Source organism: Electrophorus electricus, chromosome 2 (genome assembly GCF_041902795.1).
Source record: "Electrophorus electricus isolate QZ-2024a chromosome 2, ASM4190279v1, whole genome shotgun sequence".
Classification (NCBI taxonomy): domain Eukaryota; kingdom Metazoa; phylum Chordata; class Actinopteri; order Gymnotiformes; family Gymnotidae; genus Electrophorus; species Electrophorus electricus.
In genome coordinates this window covers 5,192,526-5,214,147 of record NC_137498.1, presented here as the reverse complement: position 1 = coordinate 5,214,147, position 21,622 = coordinate 5,192,526, and the positions used below count along the sequence as shown (strand labels likewise).

Below are 21,622 nucleotides of genomic sequence, written 5' to 3'. Positions count from 1 at the left end.
AAGACTGTCCTGTAGTAAGAAATGCAGAATTCTCATCACAGGTCTGAAATCTTCTCTCTTTCCAGAGGTTCCAATTAAAACTACAAAATCTACTCCAGTGATCACTGGCCAGACGAGACCAGCGACTACATCCACTCAAAAGCCTACCGGCAGACACAGTGAGCACAGCACAGGGGCCCCTGCTGAAGGTAAGAATACTGTTATGTTTTCTTATTAACAAAATAAACCACATGGGCTAAAACACCAAACAAAGACACACACACACACACACACACACACACACACACACACACACACACACACACACAGTGCATGGTACCATCAGACACAGGATGCAGTCCTCTCTCTCTCTCACTCTTTCTCTTCTCTCGCTCATGCAAACACACAAAGACACAACTGAGTTGTACATCTATCTTGTATTACTATCCTCTCCATTGATGTGTGTATTATTATTGTAATTAAATAATGTCTTTACCTACACAGATTCAAAACAGACATAAATATATAAACATGTAAAAAAAACAATTATTGGTTTGTTTACACACAGAAGTGTCCACTCATTCATTCCTGACTTACATCACCATTCCTGTTCTGCTGCTACTGTAAGAACCAGAGGAATCATTTACTATTTTTAACATTACTGACATTTTGTCGAATTGGTTAAAGAGAAAAGGGTTGTATGGCATCTATCCCACCTCAGTGTAAATCTCATTTTTTACATATTTTACAAATTTTACAAATTGTTCTCTTGTATTGTCTTTATTGCTTTGATAAGCTTAATTGCAATTTTTCAGGTAACTAAATAAGTAATTATAAATAAAGACTCATGAAAATGCATTGAGTACTCTTGTGTTTTATTACCAATACTTTTTAAGAACATAGTGATTTTACATCATCAACCTTTAAAAAGAAGTTTAATAATACGTTAAGGACAGACGGTAGCTTGTAAGGCCAATAGAAGAGAGAGGTGCCATTTGTGGTCTGGGTGTTTGTCGTGGCTTTAGTTGTCATGGTTTCACACAGTGAGCAACAAAGGTCTAAGGCCTGCTGTTGGAAACATGCACTAAAGTTAGGTGAAGGCTACATGGTGTTTTCAATGGCAAATCCACACTCACTCTATAATGTGTATAAGAACAGGCATGATGTATGTCTGAGTTGATACTGATGGATGAGAGAATGGCTTATGTTAACAGTAGTGGTTCACTGAGAGAGATGTTATCACTGGTGGGATGAGTTTGGTCAGTTCTGATATAAGGGGTCTTGGCAGGATCTAAAGGACACATTTACAATGTTAGGAAAAGTTCTTCTGTTTCTCATGTCACCTCTGTCATGTCACTCCCGTCACATTATGCATGTGGCTCTTGTAAAAGGTTTCACAGATGCAGCACCTGAGAAGCGATGCTGTACAGGAGAAGAAACAGAAAGAGTTCTCAGGGCTCAGAGAACAACAAGGCACTGGCTGTGGGTTTGCACATGTCAAAACAGCTGCTGATAAATGTTAAATATAGAGGAGCTCTGACCAAGCTGATGTGAACTCGTCTCCTCTGTAATGGGGCGACACTGTGGGTGTTTCCAGTGAAGCTGTGCACAGAGTGTTCTGTAGTCAGTGGTAGTGGGTCTCAGTGAAGAGCTGTCAGTGTTTCTTACTGAGAATGCTTGTGAGATTTAATTTTCTCTCCACTTTGTTTCATTCACAAAAGGTGACTTTGCAAAAAATGTTTTTGGTCACACACACACACACACACACACACACACACACACACACACACACACACACACACACACATGTTAATATATAATTAATGAGGTTCTGACTGGGTCATCACCTCTTGTTTAATCTAATTTAATGAGCAATGAGAGACTGGTGGAGAGCAAACCAACACACATGAAAGCTGTGGTTGAAAATCAGGGTCATCCCACTAAATATTGATTTTGGAATTATTATTATTATTATTATTATTATTATTATTATTATTATTATTATTAGTGTTGTTTAAAAATTAATGTAAACTTGTTTTCTTTGCATTTTTGAGGTCTGTAAACATTGCATCGATTTTGTTATTTTGACCAGATGTTATGTTCTGCAAATGACAATATTTGTATTTAGAAATTTGGGAAAAATGTGTGAACCCCTAGCAAATCATGTTTATGGATTACCAGCGAAAGCCTGTGTGTGCTTTCTAGTCTCTGTCAGTCTAAGCAGAGAAAACACAGTGAGAGTAGGAAACAGGTTTGTGCAGGAAACAGCTCCATCCTGTGGCCACACCATGCATGTGCATTTCACAGGGACAGCAGCTGGGTTAGGGTGGGTGTATGCGCTGTGAAGTGAAGTTATAATAGAGTAACAGCAAGTCTTCTAGGACCCATGTGGCACTGGGTTTAGTTTTGTGAGACTAAAAAAAAACTGCTCATGAGAGCATTAAAGAACGTAAGAGCTCTGGCCAACCTTATTTGTTCTCAGTTCCTCTCTGCTGGGTGGACATTAGGGTCTGATGTTTTATTAAGTTTCAAGTTTCAAGTTTGGTTTATTTGTCACATACATAGTCATACACAATATAACTCGCAGTGAAATGGTTGAGAGTGCTCTGTCCAAACAGGAAAGAAAACAGGGGTGCATAGAGAAATATAGATATTCTATATATGTGAAATATATATATATGCAAAGAGAAATATATATATTCTATGTATGTACAAAATATATTAACAATGTATGTACAATATATGTATATTATGATTATATACACAATGTACAAGGTATATGGTTGTGTATATATGTACACAATGTACAGAATGTACAGACCCGTTTTGTGGAATAACATAACATATGTACAGTTGTGTTACAAGGTAATTGAATATATATATATATATATATATATATATATATATATATATATATATATATATATATATATATATATACATATATGTGTACAGTTATACAGTTATGTTACATGGTGGTGGTGGTCCCCACAGTTTATCAGTTTCCCTGATTCAGGGCCCGAATGGCCTGTGGGAAGAAGCTCCTCTTCAGTCTCTCTATCTTGGTCTTCAGGGAAAGAAAGCGCCTCTCTGACCTCAACAGAGAGAAGAGTCTATTGTTGGGATGGGTGGGGTCCTTCACAATCCTCCTGGCCTTGGTCTGGCACCGCTTGTAGTAGATGGTCTGCAGGACAGGAAGTTCCGTGTGAGTGATGCGCTCTGCTGAACGCACTACCCTTTGGAGTGCTTGTCTGTTCTGCTTGGTGCTATTCCCAAACCAGACTGTGATGTTCCCCGTGAGGATGCTCTCAATAGTGCAGGTGTAGAAGTTCCGCAGTACCTTGGAGGGCAGTCTGAAGTCTCTTAGGTGTCTGAGGTGGTAAAGACACCGACGAGCCTTCTTTGCCAGGGAGTTGGTATGGCGGGACCAGGACAGGTCCTGCGAGATGTGAACACCAAGGTACCTGAAACTATCTACTCTCTCCACCGTGGTTCCACTTATCCTCACAGGTTGGTAGTGCCATTCCTGCTTCTTGCTGCAATCCACGATCAGCTCCTTTGTCTTACTGATGTTTAGGAGGAGATTATTTTCCTGGCACCAGTTTTCCAGGTGTTTAATCTCCTCCAGGTAGGCCCTCTCGTCGTTGTCCGAGATCAGACCCATGACAACGGTGTCGTCAGCAAACTTGCCAATGATGGTGGAGCTGGAAGTGGCTGTGCAGTCGTGGGTGTACAGTGAGTAGAGCAGGGGGCTTAGGAATGTTGAAATCTCTTGAACTCTTCCTAGAGAGTAACATTCTGTCTCTCAAAGGAAATGAAACAAGTAAACAATGGTTGGTGGGCTTGAACTTTGCATCCTAATGGGGAGAAGACAATTCAAGCCAGTTTTTCCAAATATTACAAAAGGAAGCATAAACTGTGGTGAGTGTGTTCTAATTTTGTTTCCTAACAGAGGTTATGCTAATTAGCTGAATTTCAAAAGTTAATTTCATCAATTCTATGGCAAAGAAAAAATCCTTGCAAGGCAATGTCAAGCATACAGAATTTGCGCAATAGGTTATGCTCTATATGCCAATGAGAGAACTACAGAGATAAAGTAAAACTTTTCATATTATGCCTAGTTAGCAACAGTCTGTTCCTCAAATGGTAAGAAACAAGAGAACTTTGGTGAGGTTGTGAGAATTTTCATCCTAATGATTGAGAAGTCAGACTCCTTAGCCAGATTTAAAGCTATGATTTTCAAGTGCCAAAAATGAGCAAAAGCTGGAGAGTGAGCCCAAAAAATCTGTTAACAGTGGTTTCTGTAGTGTCGTGGTCATCACATTCGCCTGACATGCGAAAGGTCCTCAGTTTGAAACTGGGCAGAAACATCCCTCTTGAAAGCACACTAGTGGGGCAATTGTTGTTTGTAAACAGTGTATGAAGTGGGTGTCTCTTTTTGCAGTTTGCCCTTTAGGTCCTGAGACTGAGACACCAAGCTCCTTGTCTAATCGCAGCATCATTTTGTCATAAATCCTGTTAACTACCAGACCTTTGGGGGGATAATTATTGAATGATATAGATGTTGAACTCTCTTGATTTTTCTCGAGTAGTGGTAAATGCATTTGCTTTCCAGGTCACAGGTCCCAGCTTATATACTGTGCAGAAGCATTTCTCATCCATTTTTGCTGTTTGAAATAGTTGGAACAAAGGGAAGCATGGGCAGGCGAGGCTAAAGAACTGCACAGGGAAAGCAACTTAAACTCACCATCATGGAACTGCAGCTGAGCTGCTTTTTAACTGTATTCAAAACGTTAAAAGAAGGCAATACTGTTCATGACTTCAAAGTACAAATGAGAGGAGTGAGGTTCTGAGGACAACTATTGGGACTGCAAAGAAAGAGATCTTTGGGTTTTATAGCCTTAAGCAGTGAAGATCTCACATGGCCCTGCTGCATAAGTTTAGAAAGCCAGAACAGAACCTACCATTTTCCAGGACCACCAGTTTGGACTGAAGTGTCGCTCGGACTAGAGGGTTCCCTGTCAGCTAAACAATATTTTTTCTGCAAGTTTGAATCAGATATTTCTGAAAAATTAGAATTGTGATCCATTTGAATTTTAGGTACATCTGCTCATTATTAGCATTTTAGGCCATCCAACATACCCACTAAATTTGCCTAAAATGGCAGCTATTTGTGAACTTGAAAATATGAAAGGTTTTGGCATAAATGATATTCATTCTTTTACTCAATAACTTGCACTCATTATCAGTTTTGGGGATGAGTTGGTGAAAAGATTGTTCTGAAAGTGCAGTGATACCATACTGCATCAAGGAGTCTTTGCATGATTTCTGTAGTGAAGTAGTCATCACGTTTGCATTATATGTAAAAGGTCCTTGAATTGAAGCTGAGCAGAAACAGTAGTTGGTTCTTTGGTTTCTGTCTCTCGTATTTGAAGTAGACATCAGGGAATCGAATGGCCTTCTTGCAGCAGAGTGAAAAGATTTTTTGAACTCCCTAGTTACTCCGATTGAGTTCTCCAATTCCTATACGCCAAACTCTTGCACTATAACTCATGTGAAATCCCCAACGTCTTCTTCTGCAACTTGGTTCCACATTGTGCAAAATTAAAATTTCAAGATCAGAAGATTACTATCATCTTAGTATGGACATAAAGAGTAGTTTCTCTGTTGGGTCTCTATTTGCAAACTGAGAAAGTCAATATATGCAGCACACTTGTGCTCCGGTGATGCAAGGACTGTGCTTTAGGAGCTGTGCTTAAGGCTGATTTCAATTGTCACAGGGATGATGTAAAACTCATTGTAGCATGATGGGTGTGCTAATCCATGTATTTCAAACAAAATTAAACAAAACAGAAACTCCACGAGTGCATCTGTATTTGATCTCCTAACAGAGATAAGTTATGCTACTTAGCTAATTCTTAAAAGTAACATCCTTATAGTCTCCTGACAATTAAAATCTATGCAAAGCAATGTTAATGATGCAGAATTTGTGCACTAGGGACTGCTTTCCATGCCGATGAATAAGCCTACAGTGATCTGGTAAAACTCTTCATATTATTCCTAGGGAGTAACATTCTGTCTCTCAAAGGCAATGAAACAAGAAAACATTGCTTGGTGGGATTGAATTTTGCGTCCTAACGGGGAGAAGACAATTCAAGCCAGTTTTTAAACTATGCCTTGCAGGCACCAAAAAGGATGAAATGCTGGGCTGATCCTGAACGGCCAGTGCTGTAGGGTTTCTGTAGTCTAGTGGTTATCACGTTTGCCTCACACGTGAAAGGTCCCTGGCTCGATACCAGGCAGAAACACGACTCTTGGTAGATGTGTAACTGCTGTCCTTTTAATTGAATGGAGAGCCGTTCTTCACAGAGAAAAGTCAGGCTCCTTAATTAATAGCCAAGCTGATTAATTAAAACTCTTAGCATAATGGCTATTCTAATTCAAGTCTTTCAAGCATAAACTTTAGTGAGTGTGTTCTCATTTTGTTTCCTAACAGAGGTTATGCTAATTAGCTGAAATTTAAAAGTTACTTTCATCAAGTCTATGGCAAAGAACAAATCCTTGCAAGGCAATATCAAGCATACACAATTTGTGCAATAGGTTATGCTCTAAATGCCAATGAGAGAACTACAGAGATAAAGTAAAACTCTTCATATTATGCCTAGTTAGCAACAGTCTGTTTCTCGAAGGGTAGGAAACAAGAGAACTTTGGTGGGGTTGTCTGAATTTTCATCCTAATGCTTGAGAAGTCATACTGCTTAGCTAGATTTAAAGCTATGATTTTCAAGCCCCAAAAATGAGCAAAAGCTGGAGAGGCAAAGAAGCATTTTAAAGTGGTTTCTGTAGTGTAGTGCTCAGCATGTTCGCCTGACACGAGAAAGGTCCTCTGTTCCATACCTGGCAGAAACAGCCCTCTTGATAGCACAGTAGTTGGGCACGTGCTTTTTGTAAGCAGTGTATCAAGTGGGAGACTCTTTGTGCAGTTTGCCCTTTAGGTCCTCAGACTGAGGCACCAAGCTCCTTGTCTAATCGCAACATCATTTTGTCATAAATCCTGTTGACTAAAAGACCTTTTTGGGGGATCATTATTGATTGATATAGATCTTGAACTCTCTTGATTTGTCTAGAGTAGTGGTCATTGCATTTGCTTTCCAGGTCACATGTCCCAGCTTCCATACTGTGCAGAAGCATTTCTCTTTCATCCATTTTTGGTGTTTACTGTATAAAATGGTTGGAACAAAGGGAAGCATGGGCAGGCGAGGCTAAAGAACTGCACAGGGAAATCAACTTAAACTCAGCATCATGGAACTGCAGCTGAGCTGCTTTTTAACTGCACTCAAAATGGTAAAAGAAGGCAATACTGTTCATGACTTCAAGGTAGAATTGAGAGGAGTGAGGTTCTGAGGACAACTATTGGGACTGCAATGAAAGAGATCTTCGGTTTTTATGGCTTTAAGCAGTGAAGAGCTCACACGGCCCTGCTACATAGGTTTAGAAAGCAAGAACAGAACCTACAATTTTCCAGGACCACCAGTTTGGACTGATGTGTAGGTCGGACTAGAGGGTTCCCTTTCAGCTAAACAGCATTTTTTTCTGACAGTTTGAATCAGATATTTCTGAAAATTACAATTGTGAACCATTTGAATTTTAGGTACGTCTGCTCATGAAACGCATTTTAGGCCATCCAACATACCCACGAAATTTGCATAAAATGGCAGCTATTTGTGAACTTCCAAATATGAAAGGTTTTGGCATAAATGATGTTCATTCTTTCTCCTAAATAATTTGCACACATTTTCAGTTTTGGGGATGAGCTGGTGAAAAAATTGTTCTGAAATTGCAGTGATACCATACTGCATCAAGGCATTTTTGCATGGTGTCTGTAGTGAATTGGTCATCACGTTTGCATTATGTGTGAAAGGACCTTGAATTGAAGCTGAGCAGAAACATTAGCTGGTTCTTTGGTTTCTGTGTCTTCTATTTGAAGTAGACACCAGGGAATCGAATGGCCTTCTTGCAGCAGAGGGAAATGATTTTCTGAACTCCCTAGTTACTTCAATTGAGTTCTCCAAGTCCTGTACTCCAAACTCCGGCACTATAACGCATGTGAAATCCCTAACCTCTTCGTCTGCAACTTGGTTCTACATTGTGCAAAATGGAAATTTCAAGATCAGAAGATTACTAGCATCTTAGTATGGACATAAAGAGTAGCTTCTCTGTTGGAAAAAAATATCCCATCACTGTCTCCATTTGCAAACCGAGAAAGTCAATATATGCAGCAGGCTTGTCCTCCGGTGATGCAAGGACTGTGCTTTAGGAGCTGTGTTTAAGGCTGATTTCAATTGTCACAGGGATGATGTAAAACTCATTGTAGCATGATGGGTGTGCTAATCCATGTATTTCAAACAAAATTAAACAAAACAGAAACTCCACGAGTGCATCTGTATTTGATCTACTAACAGAGATAAGTTATGCTACTTAGCGAATTCTTAAAAGTAAATTCTTTCTAGTCTCCTGACAATTAAAATCTATGCAAAGCAATGTTAATGATGCAGAATTTGTGCACTAGGGACTGCTTTCCATGCCGATGAATAAGCCTACAGTGATCCGGTAAAGCTCTTCATATTATTCCTAGGGAGTAACATTCTGTCTCTCAAAAGCAATGAAACAAGAAAACATTGCTTGGTGGGATTGAATTTTGCGTCCTAACGGGGAGAAGACAATTCAAGCCAGTTTTTAAACTATGCCTTGCAGGCACCAAAAAGGAGGAAATGCTGGGCTGATCCTGAACGTCTAGTGCTGTAGGGTTTCTGTAGTGTAGTGGTTATCACGTTCGCCTCACACGCGAAAGGTCCCTGGCTCGATACCAGGCAGAAACACAGCTCTTGGTAGATGTGTAACTGCTGTCCTTTTAATTGAATGGAATGTCGTTCTTCACAGAGAAAAGTCAGGCTCCTTAATTAATAGCCAAGCTGATTAATTAAAACTCTTAGCATAATGGGTATTCTAATTCAAGTCTTTCAAGCATAAACTTTAGTGAGTGTGTTCTCATTTTGTTTCCTAACAGAGGTTATGCTAATTAGCTGAAATTTAAAAGTTACTTTCATCAAGTCTATGACAAAGAACAAATCCTTGCAAGGCAATATCAAGCCTACACAATTTGTGCAATAGGTTATGCTCTAAATGCCAATGAGAGAACTAGAGAGATAAAGTAAAACTCTTCATATTATGCCTAGTTAGCAACAGTCTGTTTCTTGAAGTTTAGGAAACAAGAGAACTTTGGTGGGGTTGTCTGAATTTTCATCCTAATGCTTGAGAAGTCATACTGCTTAGCCAGATTTAAAGCTATGATTTTCAAGCCCCAAAAATGAGCAAAAGCTGGAGAGGCAAAGAAGCATTTTAAAGTGGTTTCTGTAGTGTAGTGCTCAGCATGTTCGCCTGACACGAGAAAGGTCCTCTGTTCCATACCTGGCAGAAACATCCCTCTTGATAGCACAGTAGTTGGGCACGTGCTTTTTGTAAGCAGTGTATCAAGTGGGAGACTCTTTGTGCAGTTTGCCCTTTAGGTCCTCAGACTGAGGCACCAAGCTCCTTGTCTAATCGCAACATCATTTTGTCATAAATCCTGTTGACTAAAAGACCTTTTTGGGGGATCATTATTGATTGATATAGATCTTGAACTCTCTTGATTTGTCTAGAGTAGTGGTCATTGCATTTGCTTTCCAGGTCACATGTCCCAGCTTCCGTACTGTGCAGAAGCATTTCTCTTTCATCCATTTTTGGTGTTTACTGTATAAAATGGTTGGAACAAAGGGAAGCATGGGCAGGCGAGGCTAAAGAACTGCACAGGGAAATCAACTTAAACTCAGCATCATGGAACTGCAGCTGAGCTGCTTTTTAACTGCACTCAAAATGGTAAAAGAAGGCAATACTGTTCATGACTTCAAGGTAGAATTGAGAGGAGTGAGGTTCTGAGGACAACTATTGGGACTGCAATGAAAGAGATCTTCGGTTTTTATGGCTTTAAGCAGTGAAGAGCTCACACGGCCCTGCTACATAGGTTTAGAAAGCAAGAACAGAACCTAAAATTTTCCAGGACCACCAGTTTGGACTGATGTGTAGGTCGGACTAGAGGGTTCCCTTTCAGCTAAACAGCATTTTTTTTCTGACAGTTTGAATCAGATATTTCTGAAAATTACAATTGTGAACCATTTGAATTTTAGGTACGTCTGCTCATGAAACGCATTTTAGGCCATCCAACATACCCACGAAATTTGCATAAAATGGCAGCTATTTGTGAACTTCCAAATATGAAAGGTTTTGGCATAAATGATGTTCATTCTTTCTCCTAAATAATTTGCACACATTTTCAGTTTTGGTGATGAGCTGGTGAAAAAATTGATCTGAAATTGCAGTGATACCATACTGCATCAAGGCATTTTTACATGGTGTCTGTAGTGAATTGGTCATCACGTTTGCATTATGTGTGAAAGGACCTTGAATTGAAGCTGAGCAGAAACATTAGCTGGTTCTTTGGTTTCTGTGTCTTCTATTTGAAGTAGACACCAGGGAATCGAATGGCCTTCTTGCAGCAGAGGGAAATGATTTTCTGAACTCCCTAGTTACTTCAATTGAGTTCTCCAAGTCCTGTACTCCAAACTCCGGCACTATAACGCATGTGAAATCCCTAACCTCTTCGTCTGCAACTTGGTTCTACATTGTGCAAAATGGAAATTTCAAGATCAGAAGATTACTAGCATCTTAGTATGGACATAAAGAGTAGCTTCTCTGTTGGAAAAAAATATCCCATCACTGTCTCCATTTGCAAACCGAGAAAGTCAATATATGCAGCAGGCTTGTCCTCCGGTGATGCAAGGACTGTGCTTTAGGAGCTGTGTTTAAGGCTGATTTCAATTGTCACAGGGATGATGTAAAACTCATTGTAGCATGATGGGTGTGCTAATCCATGTATTTCAAACAAAATTAAACAAAACAGAAACTCCACGAGTGCATCTGTATTTGATCTCCTAACAGAGATAAGTTATGCTACTTAGCTAATTCTTAAAAGTAACATCCTTATAGTCTCCTGACAATTAAAATCTATGCAAAGCAATGTTAATGATGCAGAATTTGTGCACTAGGGACTGCTTTCCATGCCGATGAATAAGCCTACAGTGATCCGGTAAAGCTCTTCATATTATTCCTAGGGAGTAACATTCTGTCTCTCAAAGGCAATGAAACAAGAAAACATTGCTTGGTGGGATTGAATTTTGCGTCCTAACGGTGAGAAGACAATTCAAGCCAGTTTTTAAACTATGCCTTGCAGGCACCAAAAAGGAGGAAATGATAGGCTGATCCTGAACGGCCAGTGCTGTAGGGTTTCTGTAATGTAGTGGTTATCACGTTCGCCTCACACGCGAAAGGTCCCTGGCTCGATACCAGGCAGAAACACAACTCTTGGTAGATGTGTAACTGCTGTCCTTTCAATTGAATGGAGAGCCGTTCTTCACAGAGAAAAGTCAGGCTCCTTAATTAATAGCCAAGCTGATTAATTAAAACTCTTAGCATAATGGCTATTCTAATTCAAGTCTTTCAAGCATAAACTTTAGTGAGTGTGTTCTCATTTTGTTTCCTAACAGAGGTTATGCTAATTAGCTGAAATTTAAAAGTTACTTTCATCAAGTCTATGGCAAAGAACAAATCCTTGCAAGGCAATATCAAGCATACACAATTTGTGCAATAGGTTATGCTCTAAATGCCAATGAGAGAACTACAGAGATAAAGTAAAACTTCATATTATGCCTAGTTAGCAACAGTCTGTTTCTTGAAGGGTAGGAAACAAGAGAACTTTGGTGGGGTTGTCTGAATTTTCATCCTAATGCTTGAGAAGTCATACTGCTTAGCTAGATTTAAAGCTATGATTTTCAAGCCCCAAAAATGAGCAAAAGCTGGAGATGCAAAGAAGCATTTTAAAGTGGTTTCTGTAGTGTAGTGCTCAGCATGTTCGCCTGACACGAGAAAGGTCCTCTGTTCCATACCTGGCAGAAACATCCCTCTTGATAGCACAGTAGTTGGGCACGTGCTTTTTGTAAGCAGTGTATCAAGTGGGAGACTCTTTGTGCGGTTTGCCCTTTAGGTCCTCAGACTGAGGCACCAAGCTCCTTGTCTAATCGCAACATCATTTTGTCATAAATCCTGTTGACTAAAAGACCTTTTTGGGGAATCATTATTGATTGATATAGATCTTGAACTCTCTTGATTTGTCTAGAGTAGTGGTCATTGCATTTGCTTTCCAGGTCACATGTCCCAGCTTCCATACTGTGCAGAAGCATTTCTCTTTCATCCATTTTTGGTGTTTACTGTATAAAATGGTTGGAACAAAGGGAAGCATGGGCAGGCGAGGCTAAAGAACTGCACAGGGAAATCAACTTAAACTCAGCATCATGGAACTGCAGCTGAGCTGCTTTTTAACTGCACTCAAAATGGTAAAAGAAGGCAATACTGTTCATGACTTCAAGGTAGAATTGAGAGGAGTGAGGTTCTGAGGACAACTATTGGGACTGCAATGAAAGAGATCTTCGGTTTTTATGGCCTTAAGCAGTGAAGAGCTCACACGGCCCTGCTACATAGGTTTAGAAAGCAAGAACAGAACCTACAATTTTCCAGGACCACCAGTTTGGACTGATGTGTAGGTCGGACTAGAGGGTTCCCTTTCAGCTAAACAGCATTTTTTTTCTGACAGTTTGAATCAGATATTTCTGAAAATTACAATTGTGAACCATTTGAATTTTAGGTACGTCTGCTCATGAAACGCATTTTAGGCCATCCGACATACCCACGAAATTTGCATAAAATGGCAGCTATTTGTGAACTTCCAAATATGAAAGGTTTTGGCATAAATGATGTTCATTCTTTCTCCTAAATAATTTGCACACATTTTCAGTTTTGGGGATGAGCTGGTGAAAAAATTGATCTGAAATTGCAGTGATACCATACTGCATCAAGGCATTTTTGCATGGTGTCTGTAGTGAATTGGTCATCACGTTTGCATTATGTGTGAAAGGACCTTGAATTGAAGCTGAGCAGAAACATTAGCTGGTTCTTTGGTTTCTGTGTCTTCTATTTGAAGTAGACACCAGGGAATCGAATGGCCTTCTTGCAGCAGAGGGAAATGATTTTCTGAACTCCCTAGTTACTTCAATTGAGTTCTCCAAGTCCTGTACTCCAAACTCCGGCACTATAACGCATGTGAAATCCCTAACCTCTTCGTCTGCAACTTGGTTCTACATTGTGCAAAATGGAAATTTCAAGATCAGAAGATTACTAGCATCTTAGTATGGACATAAAGAGTAGCTTCTCTGTTGGAAAAAAATATCCCATCACTGTCTCCATTTGCAAACCGAGAAAGTCAATATATGCAGCAGGCTTGTCCTCCGGTGATGCAAGGACTGTGCTTTAGGAGCTGTGTTTAAGGCTGATTTCAATTGTCACAGGGATGATGTAAAACTCATTGTAGCATGATGGGTGTGCTAATCCATGTATTTCAAACAAAATGAAACAAAACAGAAACTCCACGAGTGCATCTGTATTTGATCTCCTAACAGAGATAAGTTATGCTACTTAGCTAATTCTTAAAAGTAACATCCTTATAGTCTCCTGACAATTAAAATCTATGCAAAGCAATGTTAATGATGCAGAATTTGTGCACTAGGGATTGCTTTCCATGCCGATGAATAAGCCTACAGTGATCCGGTAAAGCTCTTCATATTATTCCTAGGGAGTAACATTCTGTCTCTCAAAGGCAATGAAACAAGAAAACATTGCTTGGTGGGATTGAATTTTGCCTCCTAACGGGGAGAAGACAATTCAAGCCAGTTTTTAAACTATGCCTTGCAGGCACCAAAAAGGAGGAAATGCTGGGCTGATCCTGAACGGCCAGTGCTGCAGGGTTTCTGTAGTGGTTATCACGTTTGCCTCACACGCGAAAGGTGCCTGGCTCGATACCAGGCAGAAACACAACTCTTGGTAGATTTGTAACTGCTGTCCTTTTAATTGAATGGAGATTCGTTCTTCACAGAGAAAAGTCAGGCTCCTTAATTAATAGCCAAGCTGATTAATTAAAACTCTTAGCATAATGGGTATTCTAATTCAAGTCTTTCAAGCATAAACTTTAGTGAGTGTGTTCTCATTTTGTTTCCTAACAGAGGTTATGCTAATTAGCTGAAATTTAAAAGTTACTTTCATCAAGTCTATGGCAAAGAACAAATCCTTGCAAGGCAATATCAAGCATACACAATTTGTGCAATAGGTTATGCTCTAAATGCCAATGAGAGAACTACAGAGATAAAGTAAAACTCTTCATATTATGCCTAGTTAGCAACAGTCTGTTTCTCGAAGGGTAGGAAACAAGAGAACTTTGGTGGGGTTGTCTGAATTTTCATCCTAATGCTTGAGAAGTCATACTGCTTAGCTAGATTTAAAGCTATGATTTTCAAGCCCCAAAAATGAGCAAAAGCTGGAGAGGCAAAGAAGCATTTTAAAGTGGTTTCTGTAGTGTAGTGCTCAGCATGTTCGCCTGACACGAGAAAGGTCCTCTGTTCCATACCTGGCAGAAACATCCCTCTTGATAGCACAGTAGTTGGGCACGTGCTTTTTGTAAGCAGTGTATCAAGTGGGAGACTCTTTGTGCGGTTTGCCCTTTAGGTCCTCAGACTGAGGCACCAAGCTCCTTGTCTAATCGCAACATCATTTTGTCATAAATCCTGTTGACTAAAAGACCTTTTTGGGGGATCATTATTGATTGATATAGATCTTGAACTCTCTTGATTTGTCTAGAGTAGTGGTCATTGCATTTGCTTTCCAGGTCACATGTCCCAGCTTCCATACTGTGCAGAAGCATTTCTCTTTCATCCATTTTTGGTGTTTACTGTATAAAATGGTTGGAACAAAGGGAAGCATGGGCAGGCGAGGCTAAAGAACTGCACAGGGAAATCAACTTAAACTCAGCATCATGGAACTGCAGCTGAGCTGCTTTTTAACTGCACTCAAAATGGTAAAAGAAGGCAATACTGTTCATGACTTCAAGGTAGAATTGAGAGGAGTGAGGTTCTGAGGACAACTATTGGGACTGCAATGAAAGAGATCTTCGGTTTTTATGGCCTTAAGCAGTGAAGAGCTCACACGGCCCTGCTACATAGGTTTAGAAAGCAAGAACAGAACCTACAATTTTCCAGGACCACCAGTTTGGACTGATGTGTAGGTCGGACTAGAGGGTTCCCTTTCAGCTAAACAGCATTTTTTTTCTGACAGTTTGAATCAGATATTTCTGAAAATTACAATTGTGAACCATTTGAATTTTAGGTACGTCTGCTCATGAAACGCATTTTAGGCCATCCAACATACCCACGAAATTTGCATAAAATGGCAGCTATTTGTGAACTTCCAAATATGAAAGGTTTTGGCATAAATGATGTTCATTCTTTCTCCTAAATAATTTGCACACATTTTCAGTTTTGGGGATGAGCTGGTGAAAAAATTGATCTGAAATTGCAGCGATACCATACTGCATCAAGGCATTTTTGCATGGTGTCTGTAGTGAATTGGTCATCACGTTTGCATTATGTGTGAAAGGACCTTGAATTGAAGCTGAGCAGAAACATTAGCTGGTTCTTTGGTTTCTGTGTCTTCTATTTGAAGTAGACACCAGGGAATCGAATGGCCTTCTTGCAGCAGAGGGAAATGATTTTCTGAACTCCCTAGTTACTTCAATTGAGTTCTCCAAGTCCTGTACTCCAAACTCCGGCACTATAACGCATGTGAAATCCCTAACCTCTTCGTCTGCAACTTGGTTCTACATTGTGCAAAATGGAAATTTCAAGATCAGAAGATTACTAGCATCTTAGTATGGACATAAAGAGTAGCTTCTCTGTTGGAAAAAAATATCCCATCACTGTCTCCATTTGCAAACCGAGAAAGTCAATATTTGCAGCAGGCTTGTCCTCCGGTGATGCAAGGAGTGTGCTTTAGGAGCTGTGTTTAAGGCTGATTTCAATTGTCACAGGGATGATGTAAAACTCATTGTAGCATGATGGGTGTGCTAATCCATGTATTTCAAACAAAATTAAACAAAACAGAAACTCCACGAGTGCATCTGTATTTGATCTCCTAACAGAGATAAGTTATGCTACTTAGCTAATTCTTAAAAGTAACATCCTTATAGTCTCCTGACAATTAAAATCTATGCAAAGCAATGTTAATGATGCAGAATTTGTGCACTAGGGACTGCTTTCCATGCCGATGAATAAGCCTACAGTGATCCGGTAAAGCTCTTCATATTATTCCTAGGGAGTAACATTCTGTCTCTCAAAGGCAATGAAACAAGAAAACATTGCTTGGTGGGATTGAATTTTGCGTCCTAACGGGGAGAAGACAATTCAAGCCAGTTTTTAAACTATGCCTTGCAGGCACCAAAAAGGAGGAAATGCTGGGCTGATCCTGAACGGCCACTGCTGTAGGGTTTCTGTAGTGTAGTGGTTATCACGTTTGCCTCACACGCGAAAGGTCCCTGGCTCGATACCAGCCAGAAACACAACTCTTGGTAGATTTGTAACTGCTGTCCTTTTAATTGAATGGAGAGTCGTTCTTCACAGAGAAAAGTCAGGCTCCTTAATTAATAGCCAAGCTGATTAATTAAAACTCTTAGCATAATGGCTATTCTAATTCAAGTCTTTCAAGCATAAACTTTAGTGAGTGTGTTCTCATTTTGTTTCCTAACAGAGGTTATGCTAATTAGCTGAAATTTAAAAGTTACTTTCATCAAGTCTATGGCAAAGAACAAATCCTTGCAAGGCAATATCAAGCATACACAATTTGTGCAATAGGTTATGCTCTAAATGCCAATGAGAGAACTACAGAGATAAAGTAAAACTCTTCATATTATGCCTAGTTAGCAACAGTCTGTTTCTCGAAGGGTAGGAAACAAGAGAACTTTGGTGGGGTTGTCTGAATTTTCATCCTAATGCTTGAGAAGTCATACTGCTTAGCTAGATTTAAAGCTATGATTTTCAAGCCCCAAAAATGAGCAAAAGCTGGAGAGGCAAAGAAGCATTTTAAAGTGGTTTCTGTAGTGTAGTGCTCAGCATGTTCGCCTGACACGAGAAAGGTCCTCTGTTCCATACCTGGCAGAAACATCCCTCTTGATAGCACAGTAGTTGGGCACGTGCTTTTTGTAAGCAGTGTATCAAGTGGGAGACTCTTTGTGCGGTTTGCCCTTTAGGTCCTCAGACTGAGGCACCAAGCTCCTTGTCTAATCGCAACATCATTTTGGCATAAATCCTGTTGACTAAAAGACCTTTTTGGGGGATCATTATTGATTGATATAGATCTTGAACTCTCTTGATTTGTCTAGAGTAGTGGTCATTGCATTTGCTTTCCAGGTCACATGTCCCAGCTTCCATACTGTGCAGAAGCATTTCTCTTTCATCCATTTTTGGTGTTTACTGTATAAAATGGTTGGAACAAAGGGAAGCATGGGCAGGCGAGGCTAAAGAACTGCACAGGGAAATCAACTTAAACTCAGCATCATGGAACTGCAGCTGAGCTGCTTTTTAACTGCACTCAAAATGGTAAAAGAAGGCAATACTGTTCATGACTTCAAGGTAGAATTGAGAGGAGTGAGGTTCTGAGGACAACTATTGGGACTGCAATGAAAGAGATCTTCGGTTTTTATGGCCTTAAGCAGTGAAGAGCTCACACGGCCCTGCTACATAGGTTTAGAAAGCAAGAACAGAACCTACAATTTTCCAGGACCACCAGTTTGGACTGATGTGTAGGTCGGACTAGAGGGTTCCCTTTCAGCTAAACAGCATTTTTTTTCTGACAGTTTGAATCAGATATTTCTGAAAATTACAATTGTGAACCATTTGAATTTTAGGTACGTCTGCTCTTGAAACGCATTTTAGGCCATCCAACATACCCACGAAATTTGCATAAAATGGCAGCTATTTGTGAACTTCCAAATATGAAAGGTTTTGGCATAAATGATGTTCATTCTTTCTCCTAAATAATTTGCACACATTTTCAGTTTTGGGGATGAGCTGGTGAAATAATTGATCTGAAATTGCAGCGATACCATACTGCATCAAGGCATTTTTGCATGGTGTCTGTAGTCAATTGGTCATCACGTTTGCATTATGTGTGAAAGGACCTTGAATTGAAGCTGAGCAGAAACATTAGCTGGTTCTTTGGTTTCTGTGTCTTCTATTTGAAGTAGACACCAGGGAATCGAATGGCCTTCTTGCAGCAGAGGGAAATGATTTTCTGAACTCCCTAGTTACTTCAATTGAGTTCTCCAAGTCCTGTACTCCAAACTCCGGCACTATAACGCATGTGAAATCCCTAACCTCTTCGTCTGCAACTTGGTTCTACATTGTGCAAAATGGAAATTTCAAGATCAGAAGATTACTAGCATCTTAGTATGGACATAAAGAGTAGCTTCTCTGTTGGAAAAAAATATCCCATCACTGTCTCCATTTGCAAACCGAGAAAGTCAATATATGCAGCAGGCTTGTCCTCCGGTGATGCAAGGACTGTGCTTTAGGAGCTGTGTTTAAGGCTGATTTCAATTGTCACAGGGATGATGTAAAACTCATTGTAGCATGATGGGTGTGCTAATCCATGTATTTCAAACAAAATTAAACAAAACAGAAACTCCACGAGTGCATCTGTATTTGATCTCCTAACAGAGATAAGTTATGCTACTTAGCTAATTCTTAAAAGTAACATCCTTATAGTCTCCTGACAATTAAAATCTATGCAAAGCAATGTTAATGATGCAGAATTTGTGCACTAGGGACTGCTTTCCATGCCGATGAATAAGCCTACAGTGATCCGGTAAAGCTCTTCATATTATTCCTAGGGAGTAACATTCTGTCTCTCAAAGGCAATGAAACAAGAAAACATTGCTTGGTGGGATTGAATTTTGCGTCCTAACGGGGAGAAGACAATTCAAGCCAGTTTTTAAACTATGCCTTGCAGGCACCAAAAAGGAGGAAATGCTGGGCTGATCCTGAACGGCCACTGCTGTAGGGTTTCTGTAGTGTAGTGGTTATCACGTTTGCCTCACACGCGAAAGGTCCCTGGCTCGATACCAGGCAGAAACACAACTCTTGGTAGATTTGTAACTGCTGTCCTTTTAATTGAATGGAGAGTCGTTCTTCACAGAGAAAAGTCAGGCTCCTTAATTAATAGCCAAGCTGATTAATTAAAACTCTTAGCATAATGGCTATTCTAATTCAAGTCTTTCAAGCATAAACTTTAGTGAGTGTGTTCTCATTTTGTTTCCTAACAGAGGTTATGCTAATTAGCTGAAATTTAAAAGTTACTTTCATCAAGTCTATGGCAAAGAACAAATCCTTGCAAGGCAATATCAAGCATACACAATTTGTGCAATAGGTTATGCTCTAAATGCCAATGAGAGAACTACAGAGATAAAGTAAAACTCTTCATATTATGCCTAGTTAGCAACAGTCTGTTTCTCGAAGGGTAGGAAACAAGAGAACTTTGGTGGGGTTGTCTGAATTTTCATCCTAATGCTTGAGAAGTCATACTGCTTAGCTAGATTTAAAGCTATGATTTTCAAGCCCCAAAAATGAGCAAAAGCTGGAGAGGCAAAGAAGCATTTTAAAGTGGTTTCTGTAGTGTAGTGCTCAGCATGTTCGCCTGACACGAGAAAGGTCCTCTGTTCCATACCTGGCAGAAACATCCCTCTTGATAGCACAGTAGTTGGGCACGTGCTTTTTGTAAGCAGTGTATCAAGTGGGAGACTCTTTGTGCGGTTTGCCCGTTAGGTCCTCAGACTGAGGCACCAAGCTCCTTGTCTAATCGCAACATCATTTTGTCATAAATCCTGTTGACTAAAAGACCTTTTTGGGGGATCATTATTGATTGATATAGATCTTGAACTCTCTTGATTTGTCTAGAGTAGTGGTCATTGCATTTGCTTTCCAGGTCACATGTCCCAGCTTCCATACTGTGCAGAAGCATTTCTCTTTCATCCATTTTTGGTGTTTACTGTATAAAATGGTTGGAACAAAGGGAAGCATGGGCAGGCGAGGCTAAAGAACTGCACAGGGAAATCAACTTAAACTCAGCATCATGGAACTGCAGCTGAGCTGCTTTTTAACTGCACTCAAAATGGTAAAAGAAGGCAATACTGTTCATGACTTCAAGGTAGAATTGAGAGGAGTGAGGTTCTGAGGACAACTATTGGGACTGCAATGAAAGAGATCTTCGGTTTTTATGGCCTTAAGCAGTGAAGAGCTCACACGGCCCTGCTACATAGGTTTAGAAAGCAAGAACAGAACCTACAATTTTCCAGGACCACCAGTTTGGACTGATGTGTAGGTCGGACTAGAGGGTTCCCTTTCAGCTAAACAGCATTTTTTTTCTGACAGTTTGAATCAGATATTTCTGAAAATTACAATTGTGAACCATTTGAATTTTAGGTACGTCTGCTCATGAAACGCATTTTAGGCCATCCAACATACCCACGAAATTTGCATAAAATGGCAGCTATTTGTGAACTTCCAAATATGAAAGGTTTTGGCATAAATGATGTTCATTCTTTCTCCTAAATAATTTGCACACATTTTCAGTTTTGGGGATGAGCTGGTGAAATAATTGATCTGAAATTGCAGCGATACCATACTGCATCAAGGCATTTTTGCATGGTGTCTGTAGTCAATTGGTCATCACGTTTGCATTATGTGTGAAAGGACCTTGAATTGAAGCTGAGCAGAAACATTAGCTGGTTCTTTGGTTTCTGTGTCTTCTATTTGAAGTAGACACCAGGGAATCGAATGGCCTTCTTGCAGCAGAGGGAAATGATTTTCTGAACTCCCTAGTTACTTCAATTGAGTTCTCCAAGTCCTGTACTCCAAACTCCGGCACTATAACGCATGTGAAATCCCTAACCTCTTCGTCTGCAACTTGGTTCTACATTGTGCAAAATGGAAATTTCAAGATCAGAAGATTACTAGCATCTTAGTATGGACATAAAGAGTAGCTTCTCTGTTGGAAAAAAATATCCCATCACTGTCTCCATTTGCAAACCGAGAAAGTCAATATATGCAGCAGGCTTGTCCTCCGGTGATGCAAGGACTGTGCTTTAGGAGCTGTGTTTAAGGCTGATTTCAATTGTCACAGGGATGATGTAAAACTCATTGTAGCATGATGGGTGTGCTAATCCATGTATTTCAAACAAAATTAAACAAAACAGAAACTCCACGAGTGCATCTGTATTTGATCTCCTAACAGAGATAAGTTATGCTACTTAGCTAATTCTTAAAAGTAACATCCTTATAGTCTCCTGACAATTAAAATCTATGCAAAGCAATGTTAATGATGCAGAATTTGTGCACTAGGGACTGCTTTCCATGCCGATGAATAAGCCTACAGTGATCCGGTAAAGCTCTTCATATTATTCCTAGGGAGTAACATTCTGTCTCTCAAAGGCAATGAAACAAGAAAACATTGCTTGGTGGGATTGAATTTTGCGTCCTAACGGGGAGAAGACAATTCAAGCCAGTTTTTAAACTATGCCTTGCAGGCACCAAAAAGGAGGAAATGCTGGGCTGATCCTGAA

General features: G+C 39.9%; 1 protein-coding gene and 3 non-coding genes across 4 annotated transcripts in view; all 4 read left to right on the top strand.

Annotated features, from left to right (window-relative positions):
- The window catches only part of LOC145659971 (alpha-1-antitrypsin homolog), a 268,558-nt gene that overhangs the window by 6,119 nt on the left and 240,817 nt on the right, over positions 1–21,622 (top strand). Inside the window, exon 7 of the mRNA XM_081723861.1 lies at positions 66–188. The gene's annotated coding sequence lies outside the window, so the exon portion shown is untranslated. The remainder of the gene's footprint in view (positions 1–65; positions 189–21,622) is intronic.
- Positions 4,277–4,349, top strand: trnav-gac (transfer RNA valine (anticodon GAC)). Its single transcript has one exon. It is a non-coding gene; the product is annotated as a tRNA-Val (tRNA).
- Positions 8,786–8,858, top strand: trnav-cac (transfer RNA valine (anticodon CAC)). Its single transcript has one exon. It is a non-coding gene; the product is annotated as a tRNA-Val (tRNA).
- trnav-cac (transfer RNA valine (anticodon CAC)) lies at positions 19,067–19,139 on the top strand. Its single transcript has one exon. It is a non-coding gene; the product is annotated as a tRNA-Val (tRNA).